We start from the raw sequence: 6,710 nt of genomic DNA, 5'->3' as shown, positions 1-6,710 counted from the left end.
TTGTGTTCCAATTGCCTTTCGGGAATCCAGCATATTGCAGCGGCAAGTTTTCAAAAATGCACCGATTAAAACAAAGAAAGGAACCCAATTATCCTGAACATGAGTTTTGAGATACTTCCAAATAGTATTCTCTCGTTTGGATCGATTTACAAGAGCACAATTGACGGAAATCCCAGACGTTCTGATCGCGACGGGAAAACCACCGAAAGGACGTCCTGAACTTGTTGGGGAGAACGGCAACGCTAACACCGGAAGTCGAATGGTGTCGTGTCTAGACTATTCCGCGCGCTCTCCTGTGCTGATTGACGTTCCCGTCCTCTTGCTAAATCTCTCTAATATTATTAATCGCCGGCCGACTCGCCGACGATGAGACCTGATGGCACGTAAAAGAGCTCACGGCAGCCAGTTTTCTTGCAAAAATCAGCCACCAGTCAAAAAGAAGCCGAGAAAATATGTGAATTATTCCGAAGAAATAGAAAAAAGCAGCATTGCAGTGCAAGTGTACAGCTTTTTAAGTGAAGAAAAACTCGATCGACTCGAGAGAGAGTGTAAGGGTTTGAGGTCCGAAAACGCCAATCTAAAAGGAACAGTCAAAACCCTAAGACGCAGTCTAGGTAAGAGTTTTGAAGGAGGGAATGGAAATGCAAACACTTGCAAATGTCAGCGAATACTACTGCACATTGTCTGAGCCACCAATTACGGTGACTGATTTTCATTCCCATTCTGAATTTTCGCCGGTTGCAACTTGCGCGATCGTAGTTGACACCACTTGAATGGTTTTAATCATAAACTGATAACACTCCCACCAAACAGAAGCCGAAAAAAAAACCTCTCAAATGTTAAGATAGAGTAGTCGATATGGCCGCATGGTCAGTAATAACATGTACAGGCAAGCTAATCTTTCGGTCAGCAAATCATAACGACACGTACCTTAAGTGTCATACAGTATCGAGAGTTTCTAAACATAGGTCTCATTGATACGATTTCTAGTCGGATATTTTTACTTTGTATTCTTTGTTTCCAAACTCTATCATGTGAAATCCGCGAGTTACATTTGACTAATTTCAATTGTCACCTTTTCATAATTTCAGTATTTGTAAAAGGAAGGAACATCCAATTGAAAAAGGACGTGTTGAAGCTCCAAATTCAACTCAAAAAGTGTCAAAACAAACTTACGTCTACTGAAAAAAAAGAAAAACAAGTCAGCAACAAGTTAAGAGGGACAAGATCTGCTTCCTCAAAACTGAAAAAGAAATTGCAGGGGAACAATGAGTTTGTTAAAAAGGGATATTCTCTTGTGGAGACATTTGCACATGGTAACATTGGATACAACCAAAGAACTTTGATGTTTATGGCCTGTGTCAGATTCATGCAACATGCATCTTTGTTATCTTATCAAAAGACACCTGTAGCATTACATCTGATATTCAATATTTTGTTTGATTGTTAAGCCCCCCCCACAAACTTTGTTGTCTCCCCAAGTACACTTTCTGACTGGAATGTTCTCTTAGGTGAAGCAGACAAACTAATTTTACGCAAGTGCTTCTCAAACTCCAAGTATGATTTTCATCTCTGGAGCGATGACTCCCACAAAGGAGGAGAAGAGAGGCACATAGTGGGTGTTCACACCTGGTACCCTAGAGAGAGCAAGCCCCGAGCTTATGTCCTAGCAAACAGCCTTACAGCAGGCGGGTCTGAAAAACACCAGTCTGATGTGGATTATCGTGTTGTGAAAAATGAATATGACATCACCAATGTTTCGGGGTTGGTTGGGGACAATGCCTCTACCCAAAAGGGAAAAGTAAATGGTCTCTTAGCAAACAACACCAAAATTTTTGGAAAAGAAATGTTCTTTGCAGGATGCTACCCACATGTACTAAACATCATGCTGAGAAGAATGTGCCAGGCTGGGTTTGGAGCAAAGGGTGACATGAGTAACCCCCATGTTTTACAATTGCTATATAAAATATCTTGGCTCCATCATGAGCGTCCAAGCCAATACAAAGTTATGCATGTTTCTCCAGGTATTCTTAGTAAAGAGCCACCCCTTCCTCAGACATTCATTGACACAAGGTGGACATATTATCATGAGACTCTCCAGTGGTATCTTAAGTATGGAAAAGCTTGTCTACAGCTTGCTGAGCGTCTCCTTCAAAGATTGCCAAAATCAGATAGCCACCACACTATTTGGCAAGATGTCATTAAGATGAGCTCAAGTCCTATGATTCAAGTTGAAATCAAGTTTTTGTTTGAATTCCTTGACAAGTTCATCATTCCATCTCTGAACACATCCCAAGCTAGTGATGCAGAACTTGGTTTTTCCAGTGGTTACCTTACACGGTCATGGTCAGCAACTGTTTTGAAGCACCATGAAACTTTAAGTGAAATGTTGAAGTCTCCATCAGAACATTTTCCTGTAACATCACAACAGGTAAAGATGTCATCGAAAGACCCAGCAGCTATTGACCATTTTCACAAACAAGTGCAGAGGCCAATGTTACAAGAAGCACTTAAAGTAATCAAAGATCATGGAGCAGAGTGGTTAACTTTTCCTAAGTTGGTTGGAATGGGAGCTGATCAGAGATACCAAAGTCATTTCTGGCATTCGGTTTTAAAGCTTCTTGGAGTTCCAGTCAGATCTGAAAATCAGAAAGAAAAGTCAGTGAACATTCCCTTTCATGTTCATAGACAGAACATTCTCACATTGGTCTCTAAGGACAGAGTTGGATTAATTAAATGGGCCACTCTTTGGAAATTAAAGGAACCCCAATTGCTATGTGAGATCAAAGAAATGGCCTTATCACCACAGAGCTCACTCATAAGTAAAAAAGCGACTCCAAACCTGTTTGATTTCTACGCCAAGCACATTTTCAGTCTTCCAGTTAACAATGTTCTTGCAGAAAGACAGTTCAACCTTTCACAACTGTATCTTAATGATAACATGTCAGAGTTATCAAAACAGGCTTCAATCACATTAAAGCTTGGATAGAAAAGAAAGTAAACAATGACTTACCGGATATGATTCAGTCACTAAAAGCTGATGGTCGCAAACTTAAACTTCACTGGAAAGCTTCTGCCAAGGGAACATCTGCACTGGAGGGACAAAGGTCATTCAGCCCAACAGTAATTGAGGATGTTACCAGTACACCTGATGGACAAGTTCCAAGACTCATGCAGCTAGCAGCGCTAAAGGTGTGGAACTATGGGGAGGAGCTACCAATTTATGATCTACCAGGAGAATGTCAGTTGTGTCTACAAAACCTTCCAAATGTCTTCCAACCTCCAACTACTTGTCTTTCCAGGTCCCACATGACTGTACATATTACGCCATTGCCTACACATGAAGAATAAAGTAGTCATAGGGGTGGCTCAGTAATTTTTAAACATTTTAGATTTGTTTAGAACTGATTTCACTGACCCACACTGCATGAAGTAAATGTATCTCAACATGAATGCATTTTTACACACAGAGACACATCTAAAAATTAATAAATGTTTCAATACAACATGTTAGAAATAACCTGATAAAAGCATGTTGTATATACCACTTTAGTTAAGTGAACAGAGCTCAATATCAGTTTTAGTGTATGTAGCATGTTAGCTTTGGAATATTGTAACTGGTTTTGCAGGGTATAAGTAAAGTGCATGGAGCCAAAGCTGAGACATGCATGTATTTAATCATGTTGTATTGACCACTTTCAAAAATGGCTGCCGGATTAATATTCTTTTGTTTAAATTTAAATTAGCCTTTCTGGCCTCGCTTGAGATAATGTATTCTTTTGAATTTTGTACTGGAAAACGAGGCCAGAAAGGCTAATTTAAATTTAAACAAAAGAATATTAATCCGGCAGCCATTTATGAAAGTGGTCAATTGGATCTTGAATTAAATGAATTGAACATTACATTCAAAATGAACAGTAGGTAAATGAAGCTGTAATATATCTGATTTCAAATTGTTATGCATAACTGTAGCTTAGTAGAATATTAAACAAACATTGAAATGCTGTCACTTCACTACAGCAGTTTAAGACCATACTAAATGGAATATTTAACTACATGTAGATTATATCATTATAATGTTGCACATGTATAATTAAACATATCATTAGCAGTAGGTAACTGTTAATGTGATAAGTACATGACTTGTGTATGGGTGTTCTTGTACATTAAGTGAATCATTTTGTACAGGAAGGGCAAAGCTAAGTGATGCAGCCACTGTTGTTACATACAGTTAGTGTACAATGCAGTAACTGTATGTAACAGTAATAAATTAGATTTAAACACTGGAACTGTTAAAAATGTGCCAAGTTCATTATCCTGTCTTTCCTTATTCCGTATAAAAGATAACTATTACAAATCTGACCCGTAATGAATCCTCTCTTCCCTTTAAACGTTTTTCTTCCCCTATTAAATATCTACAACAATGGAATTTTTTTTCACATACAGGCAACTTATCATAGCCTCTAAATCTGGACCAACACAAATATGAATATGCAGTGTGGTTGAAAAAGAATCAGTGTATTGGTCGATCCTCCACATTCAAAGCGCCCAAAAGAAATAAGCATTGATTTAACAATCGATATCAGTCAAACATCATGAATAGTACCGACGAGTACCCGAGAAGTGATTGATAATTAACTGCTCTTGGTTCATGTTGACGAATAAACCGGAGTTCACCCTCGATCTCGGGTGGGCGATATTGAATGTAAGCTAATCGACCTATTACCACCAACACCCCCAAGATAGGGTCAAGATAACCTAGTTTACAATTTTACTTCGAGCATCGTGCGCTTGCTTTACTCAGTCGATATATTTCATTCCTCCATTACATCTCGAGCGCGCGTTAAAAAGATGAAAATAACTGTAATACGAACAACAGTGGACTCCAAACCTCAATTTGCCTTGAAACTACGATGCCAATTCTTGAACTTGTCCGTTTCGAAATTCCAAATAATTAACACCACGCGCAATGAATGAACAGTACGAAAAAATAGCATTTCTACTACTAAGTCGATGAAAAGAAAAAAAATAAAACGGTAGAATCCTTAACTCCGTTGCAGTCTTCGCGGTTTAAGTATTAAACTACCAGAGACTTTGTGTTTTGATAAGATATTCAACGGTAAAGTTTTAAAAGCGTAGAGGGGAGAAGTAAACACAACAAGGGACGTCATCTGCGCATGTCTGAAATTTTCCTTAACTCACGTGCGTACGCTGTTCCGTGAGGCCTAAGCTTAAAGTTAAAAGGGAGCTAAAAATTTAATAAAATTTAATAGAATTTAATAATTTAATTTAACGTTTTTAATAAAACAGTTATTCCACTCGCCCTTATTGGATATGAGATGATTATAGCGAACTCGGCGCTACGCACTTCGTTGGCTATCTATCATCTCATATCCAACGCGCGCTCGTGGAATAATTGTTAATTAGTTATTGGGACGTGATATTGAGCTAACATGAACGCTTTACCCGTATCGCATTGCTCTTACAAGTTTTTTTTTTTTTTACTTGAAAGATAGCTACATTCCATATTGTCTGTGGTGTTCTCATGTTTCTAAGTTTCACAGTAACCGTAAGTTTAATTATTATGATCATTATTTCATGCATACTAGCACAAGGGGGGAGAAGGAGAGGAGCAGATTTGGAGACGAGATTGGGCAAAGCAAGACTACAAAGTAGAGAAATGGCTAAAGGTTGTCTGCGCTGCTAATGGCGTGTCTTCTGGTGAAGTGACGTCACTTCTGTCTCGTAGTGTCCCCTTAAGTTCAGGTGCAGCTCATGACGATGAACTTTTATTGCTTGAGGGTTTGGAGACTGTAAGAGCAAAATCTTCTTCCAATGGAGAGGTGAGTAATTCTTATTTTCTTTTCTTTTGAATTCTGCGACCAACATTGTCTTTTTGCAGAGCTTAAGACAGGTTTGTTAATACTAATTGTAAATTGTTTGTTTCTGCAGTATGTAAAATATGGACAGTCTAGTCACTTTTATTTCTCTCATGAGTTTTCATTTGTGTTGTAATTGTCAGAGGTGTGTGTAAGGGGGAAAGGGTGCAGGTAAGGAATCTGCGCCAACATATTGCATTCCATGTAAAGTTTTTTGTGGAGTGCATCAACATTTTCTGTGATGTGTTCTTATTAGAAATCGACTAAAGATTTTGTAGGAAATTTTTAAAGTCTCTGGTTTGACTCACTCTCCTTAATTCATTTGGCTAGTTTGTTGTGCTTTAATATCGTCATCCACAGTAGTTTTGTATGAAAGTGGGACTCTGACTCTATAGACGTGGGCCTCCTTGCCTGAAATAACTTTTATAAATCACTCGGGTCCTCCAAACCCGAAAGAAGTCGTACATTGTCAACTGCACTACTTCCCCTAAGATTATGCCAATAATGTCTGTATTACTGACTTTAGCAGCTCTTGCCAACATTTCTTGCCAACATTTCTTGATAATTATGGTAGGTCCAATATTGAAACGCTGAGCTGTTCCAATTTTTTTGATTGTATTGAATTATTTTTCAAAATCCACAGAAAAAAGATGTTCGACCTTTCAAAGGCAACCACCGAGACGTGAGAGGGCAAGCAGAGGCTTGAGCCACCATAAGCAATCCTGTAGAAAAGTTTATTGCAAAAAAGTTTGTCATTTAATTTACAAACACGTTAACCAGTGTGCTAATTATTAGAGAGTAAACAACTGAAAAAGCTTTAAATACGATAAT

General features: G+C 38.4%; 1 long non-coding RNA gene and 1 pseudogene across 3 annotated transcripts; one reads left to right on the top strand and one right to left on the bottom strand.

The window, feature by feature from the left end:
* Window positions 1-344: 344 nt before the first annotated feature.
* On the top strand, window positions 345-3,016 carry LOC148724810 (uncharacterized; annotated as a pseudogene). Its single transcript, XR_015991006.1, has 2 exons — window positions 345-614; window positions 1,092-3,016. The product of XR_015991006.1 is annotated as an uncharacterized LOC148724810 (transcript).
* Window positions 1,913-5,227, bottom strand: LOC111336453 (uncharacterized). Of its 2 annotated transcripts, none has more exons than XR_015991037.1 (3): window positions 4,776-5,227; window positions 3,014-3,334; window positions 1,913-2,639 (listed from the first exon to the last, which is right to left on the bottom strand). It is a non-coding gene; the product is annotated as an uncharacterized LOC111336453 (long non-coding RNA). The 2 variants fall into 2 exon arrangements; XR_015991038.1 differs by having other exon boundaries at window positions 4,892-5,227.
* Between the last annotated feature and the right edge of the window lie 1,483 nt (window positions 5,228-6,710).

Source organism: Stylophora pistillata, chromosome 8 (assembly GCF_964205215.1).
Source record: "Stylophora pistillata chromosome 8, jaStyPist1.2, whole genome shotgun sequence".
NCBI lineage: Eukaryota > Metazoa > Cnidaria > Anthozoa > Scleractinia > Pocilloporidae > Stylophora > Stylophora pistillata.
Note: the sequence above shows the minus strand (reverse complement) of the source record. Positions and strands in the feature narration are given on the sequence as shown.